Raw genomic sequence first — 18,579 nt, 5'->3', positions numbered from 1 at the left:
CCGGTTGCGGGATTGGTGGGGAAACTGATTCTCCTGAGCTTTTCGTTTACAGTCTAGTTCAAGATGATTCATGTACCCTCAGGTTATTTCCATAATTTGTGCATAGAGCTACATGTGCCTGGGTGGTACACGTATTTTCGGTATGCTATTATATAAGTCAGTCCCCAACAAGTAAGCCGTGAATATAATGTTCACTACACCGCAAAGTGACCAACTGAAATGTTGCAGTGTTGTCTTTGCGTGTTCACAATGCGGTTAATTCTATTCTATATGCTACAAAAATTACTTCATTACGTAGAACGTAAACCCAGCTCCTTTAGCACCTCTGTCGCACATAATACTGCCGAGGCCGTCACTTACGGGCACTTATACACCACATGAGCTATTGATTGACTGATTAGTTAATTGTAGAGTTTAATGCGCCGACGCAACACCGGCGATGAGGAAGGCTCAGTTGAGGGCTGCGGATTAATTTTGACCGCCTGGGGATCTTTAAAGTGCGCCAAAATCTCGTACACACGGGTGTTTTTTCTTTTCGACTCCATCAGAAAAGCTGCCTCCGCGCCCGGGAATCAAACCCGCTTCCTCGAGGCTCATCAGCACAACGCCTTAGCCACTGAGCCGCCGTGGCGGGTCCGCATGGGCCATTACCGTTCTTAACTTGTACCCGGGTGTAGACACGAGCGTTCCAAGCTACTGAAACTGCAGTCTTGACTGAAATGTCCCCTTTGTTGGGCGCAGAGGACATTTTAAACGTATGTCAAGTAAAATATAAATATGAGCGTTCTTCAAATTAAGCATCCACGTCATATGGTTCTTACGATTACAAATGAAAATAACTGGTTAAAATTTCCGTCAAGAAATGAAAGCAAACGTGAAAACAAAACATGTCTGCTTGAGCTTCTCAAGGCTTAAAGAACATAAAAAGAACAAAGCTCGCTGCCACAGAAGAATCATCCTACCAGTGGGGACGTGAAAAAATGCAAGTAAATAATGTTCGATGCAAGAAACATGGCCTGAGATCGAAGGGGATAAAAGAAAGAAGGGAATAAAGTTTCAACATATAGGAAGAAATGTTCACAGAAAAAAGGAATACGGTGATAGCGGGAGGGATTATTGAGCATTAAAAACCTGATGTTTTTACATTTACTGCCTCACATGAGGTATTTCCGTGACCGTAATTTTTTCTTCATTTCTTAGATCAAATATATTATATGCTTTCGCCCATCCTCACCAGTAAGCATTAAAGCTATGGATATCGTGACTGCCTTACACATGCTGACTATGCATCACGTAACGCTTTTGCTTTCTGCGAAAGCAGTGGGTGGGCTAATTCAAGAAGGTGAGATCCTGTGATTTTCATAAAAGTGCTTTGAAGCAAGGCTTCCTTTGACGGATGTGATTTATGTCTTTTCTCTTCGCAATGAACATACTGAATGAGATGACATAACATAAAGTGACGCATAAGCAATAAACGACTACGGTATTTTATATGCCGTTTAATTAGCAGCACCCAGAAAACATTTTGCGGATCTATATCAGTTATTTAAAAATAACGTCGATAATTTGCCTAGAACCTAGCTTAACCCTTTAATGCCGGAATTATGAAATAGGCCAGAAAAAAAATTCTTTCTTCATGTTTCAGCTTTAAACAGACACCGTGATTACATTCCACAGTTGTATTATCTGGGATGCAACTTTATCGCCGACTTTTTGGTTTGTCGCGAATTCGCGACAACAGGCACTTAAGCTAATATCTGGAATGCAACTTTATCGCCTACTTTTAGGTTTGTCACGAATTCGCGGCAACAGGCAGTTAGGCCAATATGAGTAAGTTTTGCTGCACGAATAAACAGGATGTCTGCAGGCCTGCGAAACAACGGTGTCTCCGAGAAATATTTATTTCAAAGTTTCCAAACCCTAAAATCAACAACCTTGAATATGGAATCCTCGGCACCGGAATTGGTGAGAGCATGTCCTTTACGACTGTTGAAAGTTGTGGAAGCAGTTCCCATTCTTCTTGAGGCACAGGTGAACTTTGCACGTTGTGCATTTGGTAGGCATCAGTAGGCAGAGGGCAACCTTGTAGGCGGTTAGAGCGTGCTGTTCCAAGACTGTACATCCTTCTTTGCCAAGGCAGTACAAAGCTTCAGTGATGAAAACCAATAATCGCAGAAAAGAAGATGGTTCAATCCTGGCTGGATGACTCGGCACAGCTTGAGGACTATATTTCCACTGGCATCAATGTCAGGCTCTATGTTCCCTGTGTATATTTCAAATTAATGTACCATTCCCTGCGAGTCACGCAGAAAAAATATTTTGTAACCCCACTTATGAGGTTTGCTGAGAATATACTGCTTCAGGTTACTGCGACCCTTGAATGGAACCATTTGCTCGTCAACACAAAGGGCTTGTGTTTTCGGAACATACGGAAGTTTTGGAAGGAGGGGGTCAATAATTGGTCTAAGACAGCTATCGTCACTGTTATCCTCAGGTGGCAGGCGTTGTGCGAAGCCCTTTTTTCCACAGAACGATCCGACGTCCATCCTGTGCCAAAAAATAATAAATACTGTCATACCTGCAGTCACCGCAAAGTGCCTAACTGGCCGAGTGTCGCGAATTCGCGACATACCACAAAAGCAAGATGCATGCAACAAAAAATGTATTTTTAGACAATGTAACACCTCATCGGCAGTCTCTTGAATGCGTGCGAATAGAAAAAAATTTGGGGGAGCTTGTACCCATTTTGGTTAGGCAGAAAACGACGAAGTGAGAGCTGTCGCACGTGGCCTGCGCTGTCCGCCAACCGATAGACATACCGGGTTCTAATTTTCAACACCTTATACGAGATGGCGCTACATGTCTGGAGCGCAACCACCACCTTTTTGCCGGAAACACATGACAGCCGCCGCTGAAGGCAGCAAAGGTTTCGCGAGTTGCTTGGCCAGCTTCATTCAGTATGTCGCGAATTCGTGACAACCGGCATTAAAGGGTTAAACGAATAACGGGCTGAATTGGGTGCTCTATAAAGAGGGTTAGAAGAACACAAAACTGAGAGAATTGTACTGAGAGACGTTTACACACTTTGATAGCGAAGATGTACTGTGCTGTGATTTCGTGGTAGCCGTAACAACAATATTGAATGTTGCGAAAATTAGCTTGCTTGTCAGGTAAATTTTAATATTTAACAATTATCTATTTTTGCATGTATTTCACATTACGATGTCGTAACCTGTACGCAAATAGTGAATGCATCAGAACCGTGTAGTTTTGTTCCAGAAGGTTTCTATTTTCACTTCAAAAACATCAATTTCACTTCTAGGTACATATGATGTGTGTAGCACACCTATTTGTTTGGAACGAGGTAAGCCTTTGGTCGGTGGTGTTTTCTTTCATTCGCAGACATGTAAAGCGCAGAAAATTAGACCAAATACGAAGGAGACCAACAGGTACAAGTGCTTGTCCCTGTTTTCGTCCTGATGCAATACCAATTTGCCCAGAAGTTCGTCTTGAACCCATTTTTGTCGATTGATCTGTTTTTTTGTGTGTGTTTTCATCGTAGCTATATGTCCTTCAATTTTCGCCAAAGCTTTATTTTCTATTGCCAGCACGCTTAACACCACACGTGAATATACTGGAGGTACCATGAGAAAACCGACATATGCTATCTTCAGGTCCTGCTGAATGGCAAAATTGGACCAACCGTAAAAAAGCTTACCTTCAAGGACATCCTGTGCCTCGATTCCAAACAGGAACCAGCCGCTTTCCAGTCGCATTCAAAAGCGACTGAGTTGAACAGGAAACGTACGGAAAACAGAACACGAGTTTGGAACATTTTTGACGGTGTATATTTTATTTATTTGTTTATTTATTATACCCTCAAGGTCATGGGCATTGAAGAGAATAGTGGGTATAGCAAGATGTACAAACACAAAAAAGTGCATTTGTTCAAATACAAAAACAGATTATCCTAATTACACGATGTTAGCTAATGCTTGATGAAACAGGTGATTATCGGGTATGGAAACAATATCGACGGGAAGGTGGTTCCACTCTCGGTATGCTTTGAGAATGAAAGACTCAGCTAAATATTGTGTGTTAGATGAATTAACTCCAACTTTAAGATTATGGTCAGTTCGACGTGATATGTACTGAGGCTGTGAAAGCAGTTCAGCATGAAGAGAAAGAAGCATGGTAATAAACCTTATGAAACAAACTTAGGCGAAAAATACGACGTCGTGATCAACGTTACTAGAATAAACTCAGTTTGAAAGCTCCGCCGGAGAGGCGGGCCGCGTGGCGGTCGCGAGAACTAGCGGCGCTGCAGTCAAGTCTTGCGCTACTCCCGGCGCGTCGTCTGCTTCGGCGGCGGGAGGCCGCTGCAACCGACCGCGGCGGGCCGCCGCGCAGACGTACCGCGGCAGATTTCTAATACTGCTGTTGCTAAACTTAAACATCGATCATCTTTACAGTCAACTAGCTTAAACGCCTTCGTCCTTCTAGTCGATGTTACCGCATCACATTTGTGCACTGCTTAAGTGGAAATGCGTTAGGTTGCCTGTATGCACTTACCTGCACGCGCAGCTCATTGGGACGGTCGGCCTATATTTGAACTGTCTACATTGCGTTTAACTTCATGTACGGTAGCTTCTAAGCCAATTACCCTTCTCAGCGTAGTTTTTATAACTACTGCGCCGTCTTACCTCGACCAAAAACGACCCAACGAGTTTGTGAAAGCAGTGCCTTTATAAGTGATTTTATCTCCACGCGGCAATAGGACAGTTTTTCTGAATCTCGTCGGTGCAAGGTCCCGTTAACCAGCTTCCGATGTAGAGTTCCTATGCTCAACTTTCATATTCTGCCGGGCTGGTCCCACCTCATCTCGCATTTGTGCACTCTTTAGTGCATACGAGCATTAGATCACCAAAGATGAAATTTCGCTTTACAGTTCTTACGCTCAGTTCATCTGTGACAAACGCACTCGAATTTTGTGAGTCCACATTAAAGCTTTAATCCGAAATTTAAAGGTGCTCATGGTACGCCTGAATTCACAAGGTTCTTTGACCGCCATTTTGATGTCTTGAACTCAAGAAATCCGTTCAGCTGGTCATACAAGACACCTCTCCGAAAGGCGAATCAGTCTTCAATGAGGACTTTTTTTTAAGGCTGAATTGTACATAACATGACACAAGGATGCACAAGAAAAACCAGTGTTTGAGGGCCTCAAGAACACTGTATTTGCAGGACAACTTATATGTATGCACGGTCTCAGCACCTTTTGATGGGTTTGTGGCGACGGGAAGCTGCCGAATTCGCTCACGCTCAAGATGTCTCAATACCACATCGAAACATTTTTTGGTTGCGTAAAAAGGAAAGGGCGGCTAAAACAACAGCCCTACTGCCTGTTAATTTACAGCTTCCTACAAGCGTCTTTTTATTAGAACAGAAGTTGCATCATCACATACTGGAAACTCCTCTCGCGATATTGTGACTGATCTCTGCCCCTCAGGTGATGAAAACTTCGTTGAAACGCCAACAGCTTTCGCCTCGTTAACAAGATCATCGCTGTTGCAGGTACTTAATGATGATAACTATAACACCCAGCGGGTCGACTTCCACACAAGCCTTTCGCTTGTTCTCTGTGCAGTAGGGCTATATACAGCAGTATTTGGGGCACGGAAAGTATATGGAGGCACATCCCCCAATGAATACTGCACTACACTGATGTCCACTGAGCTTCCAGAAGTCCTTTCTGCGAAAACAAACGGTGGTCTCGTGGCTCAATCAAAATACTTCTTGAAATTGCGCCGTGTCATAGAAAAAGGGTTTAGTGTTTACAGGTTTAATGCAAATTAGCAGCAATGGTTAATGTTCTACACGTTTAATGCAGCCGTTATATGCAAATAGTGAGCGCCAATAGTGGAGGTGTTGACAGTATTGTTTCAACAAATATTACTTGCTGAGTTGGAGCCTCATCTGTTGAACTGCGATGCATTCGGCAATCACATTTAAGTTTTGTCGAAGAAGATTGCCAACGTCTATTTAATAATCAGGTTCAGCCCATTCCGACTGAAATCAACCGAAAAACTTGCACGCACAGCGGTGTATGAGCACAGCAGACAAAGACTATTATTTCGTAAAATATGCTAACGACAGATAAGAACCAGCATTGAAGAAAGCTGGCTAGCTAGTATGTCTTCGTATTTTTTGCGGTTTTTAAGTGTGTGCGTTTTGTATAAGTCGCCTCATAGCCTACGTTGTGATAAATCAGGCAGTTTTTTTTTAATTGGTTACTCTTTTATCGTGTGTAACTTTTTTCTTTTGAAATTGTGTAAACCCTGGGGTGAATAAAGTTTGTGTACCGTTTGTTGCTTCCTCCGTGTGCCTCTCTTCTGGAACGTTTCGAGCAAATATGCCTTACACCGTGAACAGCTGAATGAGTGCTCGCTCATATGTAATCGCGTACAGCTCATATGTAATTCTGTAAACAGCTGCTTTGGGAGGCAGTAATCTATTGTTTTAGCCACCCTTTTCTTTTTACGCAACCAAAAATGTTTCGATGTGGCATTGAGTCGTCTTGAGGGTGAGCGATTTCGGCAGCTTCCCGTCGCCACAAACACATGAAAAGGTGCTGACACCGTGCATACATATAAGTTGTCCTGCAAATACAGTGTTCTTGAGGCCCTCAAACACTGGTTTTTCCTGTGCATCCTTGTGTCATGTTATGTACAATTCAGCCTTAAAAAAAAAGTCCTCATTGAAGACTCATTCGCCTTTCGGAGAGGTGTCTTGTATGACCAGCTGAACGGATTTCTTGAGTTCAAGACATCAAAATGGTGGTCAAAGATCCTTGTGAATTCAGGCGTACCATGCCTTTAAATTGCGGATTCAAGCTTTAATGTGAACTCACAAAATTCGAGTGCGTTTGTCACAGATGAACTGAGCGTAAGAACTGTAAAGCGAAATTTCATCTTTGGTGATCTAATGTTTGTATGCACCACAGAGTGCACAAAGGCGAGATGAGGTGGGACCAGCCCAGCGGATATAAAAGTTGAGCATAGGAACTCTACATCGGAAGCTGGTTAACGGGACCTTGCACCGACGAGATTCAGAAAAACTGGCCTATTGCCGCGTTGAGATAAAAGCACTTATAAAAGCACTGCTTTCACAAACTCTTTGGGTCGTTTTTGGTCGAGGTAAGACGGCGCAGTAGTTATAAAAACTACGCTGAAAGGGGTAATTGGATTAGAAACTACCGTACATGAAGTTAAACGCAGGCCGCGGCGGCCGCTTTTCTGATGGAGGCGAAAAGCAAAACCGCCCGTGTGTACGAGATTTCGGCGCACGTTAAAGATCCCCAGCTGGTCAAAATTAATCCGGAGCCCTCCACTACGGCGCGCCTCATCGCCTGCGTTGCGTCGGCGCGTTAAACCCCACAATCAATCAAGTTAAACGCAATGTAGACAGTTAAAATATATCGCGACCGTCGATTCTTAGCTAGCCAATGAGCTGCGCTTCCAGGTCAGTGCATACAGGCGACCCAACGCATTTCCACTTAAACAGTGCACAAATGTGATGCGGTAACGTCGACTAGAAGGACGAAGGCGTTTAAGCTAGTCGACTGGAAAGATGATAGATGTTTAAGTTTAGCAATAGCAGCACTAGAAAGCTGCCGCGGTACGTCTGCGCGGCGGCCCGCCGCGGTCGGATGCAGCGGCCGCCCGCCGCCGAAGCAGACGACGCGGCGGGAGTAGCCCAAGACTTGACTGCAGCGCCGCTAGTTCTCGCGACCGCCGTTTGGCCCACCCTCCTCCGCTGGCGGGGATGCGGAGCTCCGAAACTGAGCTTATTCTAGTAACGTTGGTCGTGATGGCATAGATGGCAGGTCAATGCTACTTTTCTTTGTCGTTACACTTGTGGTCCTGTTATAATTTGATAGAAGGGAACGGGCGGAATTATTCTAAACAAGTTCCAGTGCGGTAAGTAAATTCTTATGTCACGGATCCCATACTGGCGTGGCGTACTCTAGTTTTCATCTGATTAGTGTTTTGTATAGAAGTTTTAAAGGAGACGGGGCTGAGGAAAACGTTTGACGCAAATAGTCTAGCATGCGGTTTGCCTTGTTAATAATGTATTCGATGTGTTGCGTCCAAGTTAGGTTGTTAATAATATGAACACCTAAGTACTTATAAGAGTACCTAAGTACCTAAGTACTTATAAAAGGAAACGATTTCAAGTTGTATATTGTTCAGGCAGTATAGAGGCATACAGCTAGTAGTCCTCGACACACGCATTACTTTACATTTAGTGACATTAAGTTCCATTCACCATTCTTTGCACCAGTTACTTAGACAAGTTAGATCTTATTGGAGAGAGTAGGAGTGGTTGTCAGTAGTTATTTTGAGAAAAAATTACGCAGTCGTCGGCAAACAAATGAGCGTTAGAGGATATAAGAGAAGGCAGATCGTTAATGTAAATAAGAAACAATAGAGGTTCCAGAACAGATTCCTGGGGGACCCCAGCAGACATCTGGCTGAGGGAAGAGTTATGAATATTGGCTGAAACAAATTGCGAGCGATTAATAAGGAAAAATTCAATCCACTTCATGATGGTGTCATCAAGCTGCAGTTTGCTTAGTTTGTGCAGTAGCAGTTTGTGGCACACCTTGTCAAAGGCTTGGTAAAAGTCTAAATAAACACACTCCGCTATTGAAGATTGGTATTAAATGCGATGTAACTACTGAGTAAAAGATATAACCTGTGTTTCGCAAGACAGTGATTTGCAAAACCCGTGGTGCGCTGATGTAAAAAACGAATTTGATTCAAGGAAACTAAGTTTGTGAATATGATATGTTCCAGTAATTTACAGCAGGTACTATTTGAAGGAATAAGGCGGTATTTGGCGGGTGATGTTTTTGGAGAAATTTGAAGAGTGGAACTACCTTCCCTATTTTCCATTTATTTATTTATTTATTTACAGATACCTCAAAGACCCCAGTGGGTGGGGTTTTACATGAGGGGTGTTGAAGCACGAAAATTACACAACAACCGAACAAAAAACAGAAAACAATACAACCGAACAAGCGCATCACGAATACAGAGGGTATCAAGCACGCTCTGTTGATAAAAAAGCATACAATGCCAACCAACGAAGTAGATAACACCACTAAAGATAATCGCATACACGACACAAAAATAATCACTGCAAAAGTTTTTCTACGGCAGCTTTGAACTGAGTCGGGTTTGTTTGGGTGACGACACTTTCGGGAAGGCTGTTCCATTCGATGGCTGTCAGAACAGGAAATGAATTTAGATAGGCGGTCGTGCGTGCGTGAGGTGGGTATACTGCTTTTGAGTGGTTGAGGCGATTCGATGGGTGGAGAGCAGTTTTTATACAGAGGCTTTCGCATGATAACGAGTTGTAGAATTTGTGGAAGAGGCAAAATCGCGCCACTGTACGTGTTTTGCGACTTGGCAATTTAGCTTTACGTTTAAGATGTGTTACGCTTGTGTGGTATGAATAATCGGAAAAGATGAATCTGGCCGCACGGTTCTGGACGGATTCAAGGATGGTACATGAGTTAGCTTGCGGTAAGTCCCAGACTGCACACGCGAATTCCAGCTTAGGGCGAACAAGCGTTTCGTAGGCCAATAATTTAACTGTGGACGGAGCCAGGTTTATGTTACGTCGGAGGAAGCCCAGCGCGCGATTCGCGTCACTGGTAATGCGATTTATGTGGGATGTTCATGTAAGGTCATGAGAAATAAGAAGACCTAGATATTTAGTGGACGAGACAGGAGATATAGCGGAGCCACTTAAGAAATATTTGTACGTGGAATAGGAGTGACGCCTGTGGAATAAAATGACGGATGTTTTGTGAACGTTTAGAACCATGAGCCATTTGTTGCACCATTCATCTATCTTCCTCAGGTCTTGCTGGAGTGCTACGTTATCAGTGGGATCGATAATGGGGCGATAAATGACGCAGTCGTCCGCGAACAACCGAATGCTGGAAGAAATATAATCTGGTAGGTCGTTGATGTATATGAGAAAAAGTAAGGGCCCGAGGACCGTCCCTTGAGGAACACCTGAGATGACAGGGGATAAGGGGGAAGAACTGTTGTTAGCATAGACGAACTGCTGTCGGTTAGTTAAAAAGTTTGAAAGCCATACAAATACATGTTCATCAAGGTTTAAATGTGTAGGTAGCGTAGCTGTGTTAAGTGATTGCTGGAATATTTTTGTTAAAATAATAGAACTAGATGAAATTGTATTCGTCAAAAACTTTGACTCTATTAAATCGTAACGTGCATAAGAGTGCTATTCAAGTCCTGGAATTGACTTCGCCACACCTGGCGCTTCAATAAAGATGGAGGGCATTACAGAAAAATTATATGTCTGAGCACAGATAGCATTAATTGTGGGAGCAACAGAAAATGTTTCTGTGAATGTATCATTCAGCACGACCGTGTAATCACTCAAAGGACTGGAATTACCTGATGCGTCTTCTAAGTAGATACTGTTATCATGTGACGAATTTATGACTTTCCAAAACTTTCTAATGTCATTATTAAGCATGGATGGCAAGGTGTGCGATAGAAATGAAGATTTTGCAGGTTTTAGTGCAGATATCTAAGCGCTGGATGCTAATCTGCAAGTGTCCCATCGTGAATCAGTTGGCGATTTTCTGGCAGAACGGTAAATGCCCTTTTTACGGTTTGACAACCTTTTAAGGTAGGCGTTGTACCACGGGGCACGAGGATTACACGTGATAGTGCGTTTCGGTATGTTAGAGCGTGGACTTTGCAAGAAAACATGTCCCAGTTATTTTGAACAGAACGATCATCGAAGTTTGTCAGAAATGTATAAAGAAAGATGAATAATTCGTGAATAATAGCCTGAAAGTTCGCCTTTTTGTAGTCACGAATTAGATTTTGTTGCTTGAAACATTTGGGAATGATGCGTTAATAGAAAAACTGCGAAGAGAATGATCGTCATTGCCATGCAAGTATCTTATATTGGAAGTAAAATCGGGCCGTGTAGTTAGGATTAAGTAAAGCGTGTTTGCTGCGTGGGAGGGTATTGGAGTTGCTTGATCTACTAAGTGCGTTAAAGAGAACATAGAGCAAAAGTTAAAAAACTCAGAATCTTGTGTCGAAAAAAGGAAAAATGAAAGCTGGTTGTGTAGCAGTATTATATTCGGCAAGAGTAAGTCGCCGAGCAAAAATAAGAGATAATTGGAGAAACGTGTCAAGACGTGGTTCACAACACCGTGCAGTTCGTTAACAAATGTTGGCGACGATGAAGGGGAGCGATAGCATGCGCCTAAGACGATGTTTTGATGGCCAATAGTGAGCAAAGCCCAGATAGTTTCATGAGTGGTGTTAGTGTGTATGCAAGAGAAAGATCTTTTAAAGCAAAGCTTTTCACCTCTACCCCCCAAGGGCTCTTTCGCGACCGTTGGTGTCAACATGAAACTTCCGCGAACAAATAAAAGAATATACTGGCACCGCCAGGAATCATACCTGGAACTAAGAGAGTAACAAAGTCAGAGCCCGTTGTCTTGCAGAGTTAGCTAGAAGCCCACGCGGAGACGGGGAAGACAAGTGGTGCACTCACCAAGCACATATATGGGTTTGGGCCCTGCATTCTCACTGAATGCCACGTGATATCAATTAAAGGAAGCTCATACCAACCAATGGCATCTCGCTTCTAGTACGCCAATGTGCTACAGCCCGTTGCTTCCAGTGTGTAAAAATTCTCAGCTCCTTGTCCTCCGCCCCCACGCCAAACGACACCTCAAGGAACACATTCAAATACCCTTTGATGGCCAAGTCATCACTCCAAGCCCCCGCATCAAGATCATGGCCTACATCTTCAGGCCAACACCAAGAGTGACATTTCCTTGCAGCGCTTCAAACAGAGTATCAAATAAATCATACACATGATCAGGCGAGTTGCCACCAAGAAGCGAGACCTCAAAGAATCCGGTACCTTTCGATTAGTTCAAGCTTGTGTCCTCTCTTGAATCACTTACGTCAAACCGCTGTCTTCTTCTCGGCAAGGAGGAAAAAATGGTGCTTTATGTAATGATTAGAAAGGCGGTTGAGCAAGCCATTGGTCTTCCCATGAGTGTGTCCACAGGGAGGCTGCTTAGCACGCGGCTCTACAACATGATGGAAGAGCTTATGGAGGGCCATCGTTCTCTCTAGAATCTCCGAATGAGCAGAACTGCGGTGGGTCACCGCATCCTTGGGTCACCGTGCGGTGGGTCACCGCACGTTGGCTGGGCAGCACAAAATGTCACTCCGCTTGATGTACTCCTGCACTTTTGGATACAATAACTAAAAATCCTCTCTTTGCTTAGAAATATGAACCCCTCACACGACGAGGGTCGCCGGCAAGCATGGGTGCAAGCGCTGAACAACACTCTCGGTTGGGATAATGCAGTTATTTACACAGACGCCTCCCGCCTCCCAACATCAAGGGAAGCAGTACGCGATAATCGTGGCTCCCTCCAGAACCAGACTCCTTGCTTGTTGTTCACTCAATACCGAAGACATGACGGCAGCACAAGAGGCAGCCGTCGCCTTGGCTCTCACTCAACCAGGGGCCCGTAACGTAGTCACCGATTCCCAGCAAGCCTACCGAACTTACTAGTCAGGTTTGGTGTCCCGACCAGCACTGCGTGTTCTAAAAAACCGCTACCGAAATGGTTTCATTCAGCTCATCTGGACACCCGCTCACGATTCCATGGGGGGCAACGAATACGGCCTTCAAGCCTGCACTTCTGCCCCCCTTCCCGTGCTATGGAGCTGCACGAGGACAGTCACCTGCTTGTCCTTACCCTGACCTTTTCTTAGAAAAACGAACTACCCTACGGCTCATACAATCGGGCTCCTTCTAACACCCGACGCGCCGTCACTTAATGCACCCGAATCGCTACGACGCTGAATTTAATTTTGCTCGGTGTGCAACTTTAACCCTGAGAACCCTCATCTCTTTCCGTCAACTACCGAACAAGAGCGACGGGAGATGCTGCTGCCTCTCTCTGCCGACCCAGCTTCAGCTAATGGACACAGCACAGGCGGCACGGAAAGAATATGGGCTACAGTAAAGAAGGAACCACTCCCATGGGACCACTCTGGGCCGTTCGGATATCTAAATAGAGGTATTTCGTCCTCCACCTTTTTCTCCTGCTGCTCCTCCTCCTCAGTCTCCTCCTTCTCCCGGTCCTCCTCTGTCTCTGCCATCGATCTCGTCGCCCCCGGCCGAGGCCGCCTACCACCGGGTTTGTGCTCTAATTTAAAAAAAAAGATTTTCCACGCATGTGCTACACCAATACAACTAATCCAAACACCGTCCAAGCGTCATGCAATAATATAACCCTACCAAGAATATCTTTTTGAAGAAATAGAGGGTGTGCACTTCACTTTTCGATGGTTTGGCTATTTGTAGTGTGACGTGAGTGAATTTAATTTATGTGGGTAAGTCCCATGGGTAGTCGTTGTTAGGGCCATTTACAACTTTGCTTTCCAACAACACTCACACGGTGGATTGGCGCTAATTTTTTTCGATATCGCTAAGAGAACACCACCTCCCGGATGCGCACTTCGATCACGACGATAAATTACAAAATGACACGCTTCCTAAAAAACTTCTGAGTCCTGCACATGTGCGCGGAGCCATGTTTCGGTCAACACAATTATTTGTACATCGCAGATATCTATGCCGAAAGATAAAGAGTCGTATTTGTTAATGTCACGCGTCTCACGCGGCATAGAAATGAGGCTCGGGTTGATTCATTCGATGCCAACACAATATATTTATAAACAAAACCACAAACAAACGTCATCACAGAAAATTGACAAGCATACCTCAGTACACACCAAAAAAAACAAGCACAAACTCACACTATCAAAAATCTACTCAAATAGTAACTATAGCACATTAACTGTTTATGCCAAATTCAAAAAATTCCCTCCCTGTAGCACGTCAAAGCCGCTGCTATTTCGATGACGTGTCCCGGTGGGTAGGCTTCCCCGTTGCCGAAAGTCGCATCACGTCGCGACGGCCCGTGCTGGTCGCCGTGGTCCGGATGACCGTGGTGCGATGCCATAGCTTCGTTGAGCAGCGCGGCTCAGCAGGAGGCCAGCAGTGCGAAGCTGCTGGTAATCGGTGGTCCCGAGCTGCCCGCTGCCAGACGGTGCGGTGCCGCTGGTGCGTTGTGGGGCACGGCTCGACGAATCGCCGGCGGTGCGATGCCGCCCGTAAGCAGGAGGCCAGCAGGGAGAAGCCACTGGTAATAGGTGAATCCGAGCTTCCCGCTGCCAAACGGTGCGATGCCGCTGGTGCGTTGTGGGGCACGGCCCGAACTTGCCACCGTTCCTCCAAAGAACCCGTTCCACTCTGTTCACTCTAACTTCGTCGTCCTTCCATTCACCTCGCAATCTCTCGTGTGATACTCGCATTTGCTGGTCCACCTTACCGCCTCCCCCTCTTAATTACTCTGTGTATGTTCTTTATTGGCCCCTTCCAAATCCTTCTCGCCATCCCATACTCTCATTATTCTTTCTCTAAGTCTTTTTTTCATCATCTTCTTCTCGGCCAATCCTTTTGGGATATGGGCTCTTCTTACCACATGACAGTTAAGAAGCCTTCTAATGTTAGTGAACACAACAAAAATTATTCAGTTAGATCAAGGGCCACTACCCCTCGCGCGTTTCGATACCTCGATACCTCGATACCTTTTGATACCTCGACTTGGTCGTTCTGCTTCAATAACCTGGCCAGCGCTATATCAAACATATACCATTTTTTGTTTAAATTGTGGGGATTCTGGCAGATTTCTTGCTAAGACAATAAGCTTATTTCGGGTGGTGCGCGTAGCGGGAGCGGTCGGTCTTCAAAGCGGGTAGCCGTCTTCCCTAATGCTAATGTTTGTTTCTTTAAATTGGAAGTGTGCAGACAATATGTTATTATTAGATTTGGTGTCACTAAACTTCACAACAATAGGACGGCATCGGTTTTGCGAAAATGAGCCTAATCGGTGTGCGCGATGAATCGTGTTTGGCGAAAATAAACCTCTGGCGGACGTAATTTCAGTGACCACCTTTGCGTCAGTTTCTTCCCCGGATTCTTCGACATCTGGAAGCTTATGAAAAATTGAACTGTCACGTCGTGTCCTCTCTTCAAGGTCGTCCAGGCGAGCCTGTAACAAGCTATTTTGAGCAGTACTTTGCAATACCAAATTGTGCATGTTTGATAGCTCGCTTTTGAAGTTTTCGGCTATTTTGTAGTTGTTTTCTAGTTCGTCTAGTCTGTTTAGTATTCCGGTTACTTTCGTCTCGACGTGTTTTTGGCCATTTCTTATGGCTGTTACGTCAGCAGCTAGATCAGAGTGAGTCTTTGAACTTTGCACAGAACGCACATGAACGTCTTTAACGGAGCCATGAAAACAAAATATATGTTGGGTTTATTAGAAAGACTGCTTAGTCCCGATAACAATGACACCAATACCATCGCAATCTTCGAACAAATAACGGAGATATTAAAGAAAACATGTCAAGCAGTCGCGACCCCCCAGCAAATTTCCTGCAACTTTTCTATGACGTCACAGAACCTTGTTTGTGCGATTGGCGCCCGCGTAACTTACCTGTCGCGACGACACGTGCATGGACGTCTGTAATGGGGCCTCTAGTTCCATTTGACCGCATCACTTGAATGCTAACGTGCAGTTACCGCACTGAAAATTATGTTTTATTGTTGGCCCGTATGACGTCATTCTTGCTCATAACAGGTCACTGTGGGGCAAACTTTGAACGTTTTTAAATACTTCTTGCTTTTTCTTCGTTAAAAACATCTTTTGTGGCTGTAATGTAGCTGAGTGAGATACTGAATCCTAGTTCATTAAACGAAGTTGTATTTTCTCTTCATGGCTCTTTTAAGGAGCTAAAATAGCACACTCATTTGTTCAGCGGGGCCTTCCGGCAGCGTTTCAAGTTGTATTAGCGCTTCAGAACGCGTTGTTGGCCCGGGATTAGCTTCAATATCTCCGCAACACAATAATATGAAAGCAGTCGAAAAGCACTCGCAAATGGTATTCAACAACACCCGCAGCCGCGGGAACAGCAAAAGACAGACATTATTTGATTTTTTAGCTTAAAGAGAGCATTTTCTACACACCTGCATTGCAAATACACGTAGAACAGGCATCATGCTTGATGCGCTGCTCCCGTGCCCACTGAAGACCGAGTTGGTCCGCAAGCTGCCTTTGTCTTTTATGGCGAGCGATGTCATCGTCGATGGGGTTGGTGGATGACAGTCGAGCCTCGCCGATCACTATATAGTATTACGCAACAGCACTTTTGATGAAACCGTGACTCAGATTTCTTTCACACGCTATAAGTAAAAGGTACGAAATGAAGCTAATTGACAAAACGTGTCGTTTGTAGAATGATTCATAATGGGAAACAGCGCAAAAACAAAACTTGGACAAGAAAGACAACGGGACGAAGCGCTACTAGCAACTGAAACGTTTAATCGTCAAAACACACAAATATATACACACAATCTAAGCCACCGCCAACACAAAGGCACAGTAAAATCTACAATCTCGAACAGTCACCGGGAACAAGCACCAAAAACACTGCATAACTCAAACCGCACGTGTTCATACTCCGAAGGATGCACGGTACACTGTATCAGGCCGTATCCAAAAAAGCAAACTCGGTATCTGATAGCAAAACAGAAGGTTGGCTGACACATGTTTTTTCCTCTTTTTTGATGTAACATGCTTTCATTATCGCTCTTGTTGGCCGCTTACGGTGTTTGTCAAGAACGATGGCGTGCCGTAGCTCCGGATGGCACGCGCATTCCTCGTGGTTTTGGTTTCCATCAGTGAGCGTGAGTGGCAACTCCGGACGGCCTGTGCACTTCTTGCAATGCATGGCCAAAAGAGAATACGGTGCCCCTTTCAATGAGCTGTTATCCTCACGAAGGCGAACGTTTATGCCATATAATGTCCTCGGTGAAGAATGACAAGGGTCTTGTGTTAGAAGCGTTTTTCACGGTAAAAACCCACAAGCCGGAGCTCCCGTTTCGCGCCATTGTTTCTGAAAGGCGTTCATGGCAGCACTTGGTTTCCGGGTATTTGCAGAAGAATCTGGAATCGCTTCGGCTTTGTGATCCTTTTTTGGTTCCCAACTCCATGGAAGTTGTAGAGTAACTGAGGATTGACGGTGTGAATGTCCGAGATGCTTTTAGCATTGATGTTGTTGACCTGTACTACTTCATTCCACATGCCCCTTTGCGGCAATGTGTAAAGGCCTGCATCCTCGAAAATAAAGATGAAGCGACGTTTCGGAGTGCGTGTGGTATTTCGGTGGAAGGTTTTTTAGAGTTGATGGCCCTCTATCTGAAGTCTACTCTGGTGGGTTGGGGTGGCAAGGTGTACGTTCAGAAAGCAGGCATTTGTATTGGGTCTCGTGTTGCTCCGGTGCTTTCTAATATCTTTCTAAGCAGAGTTGACAGATCAATTGAAAATGAGCAGGTAGACAGGAATCTTAAGTTTTTTAGGTATGTTGATGACTACCTTGTTTTAGTAAAAGAAGGCCAAGGCTGTGGCGTACTTGTGGATGTCATGAAGTCCTTCAGGAAAAAAGGTTTGGGCTTAGATTACGCGTTTGAGGTGCCTAGGCAACGTAAACTCCAGTATTTGGATTTATTAATTACTTTCCTGCCAACCCACACTTGCTGGACGTACCACCCAAGGTCTACCAAGGAGTTACTAAGTTACGATTCAGCCCATTCAAAGCTGGTGCAGAACGGTGTCGCTTTTTCTTTCACTAAATCAGCTTTGAACAAATCCTGCGAACATTTCATGGAAAAGAGTGTCGCAGCCCAGGTAGACAGGTTAAGGACAGCCTGGCCCCCAGATGACTCTGTTCGTTTGGTTAGTGAAAGGAATCGCCGGGAGATTAAGAAATCTGGAAGCGTGGCCCGCGGGGAGGAAAATGAAGTGGGTTCAGTTCCTGGCAAGATAGCTGTCATTCCTCACCTACACGGTGTATCACATCGGCTGAAGAAAGTTGCTTCCAGATATGGCGTGCGTGTCGTCTTTTCACCCCAAAACAAAGTGGCTAAGATTTGCCCTGCGGTGCAAAGGTGAGCAGACAAGAAAGAAAAAAGGACCGATGGTTGTGTGATAAAACATGCCATTAAATTTGTTGAGTGCGGTAAGGACGTTGTGTATAGTATCCCTTTCAAGTGTGGAAAGAAGTACATCGGTCAGACTGGGCGCTGCCTGAACGTTCCCCTTCGTGAGCATAACAGCTCATTGAAAGGGGCACCGTATTCTCATTTGGCCATGCATTGCAAGAAGTGCACGGGCCGTCCGGAGTTGCCACTCACGATCACTGATGGAAACCAAAACCAAGAGGGATGCGCGTGCCATCCGGAGCTACCGCACACCATCGTTTTTGACAAACACCGTAAGCGGGCAACGAGAGAGATAATGGAAGCATTTTACATCAAAAAAGAGGAAAAAACATGTGTCAGCCAACCTTGTGTTTTGCTATC

At 44.8% G+C, this 18,579-nt stretch overlaps 1 protein-coding gene across 1 annotated transcript in view; it reads left to right on the top strand.

Moving 5' to 3' along the window:
• The window catches only part of LOC144164798 (neprilysin-1-like), a 508,128-nt gene that overhangs the window by 22,547 nt on the left and 467,002 nt on the right, over positions 1-18,579 (top strand). The window contains exons 2-3 of the mRNA XM_077695065.1: positions 1,201-1,342; positions 3,323-3,364. The gene's annotated coding sequence lies outside the window, so the exon portion shown is untranslated. The remainder of the gene's footprint in view (positions 1-1,200; positions 1,343-3,322; positions 3,365-18,579) is intronic.

The sequence above is a fragment of the Haemaphysalis longicornis genome, unplaced genomic scaffold (genome assembly GCF_048455015.1).
Source record: "Haemaphysalis longicornis isolate Haplotype H1 unplaced genomic scaffold, Haemaphysalis longicornis Haplotype H1 scaffold_14, whole genome shotgun sequence".
NCBI classification, from domain to species: Eukaryota; Metazoa; Arthropoda; class Arachnida; order Ixodida; family Ixodidae; genus Haemaphysalis; species Haemaphysalis longicornis.
This window is presented reverse-complemented; position numbering and strand designations above follow the sequence as displayed.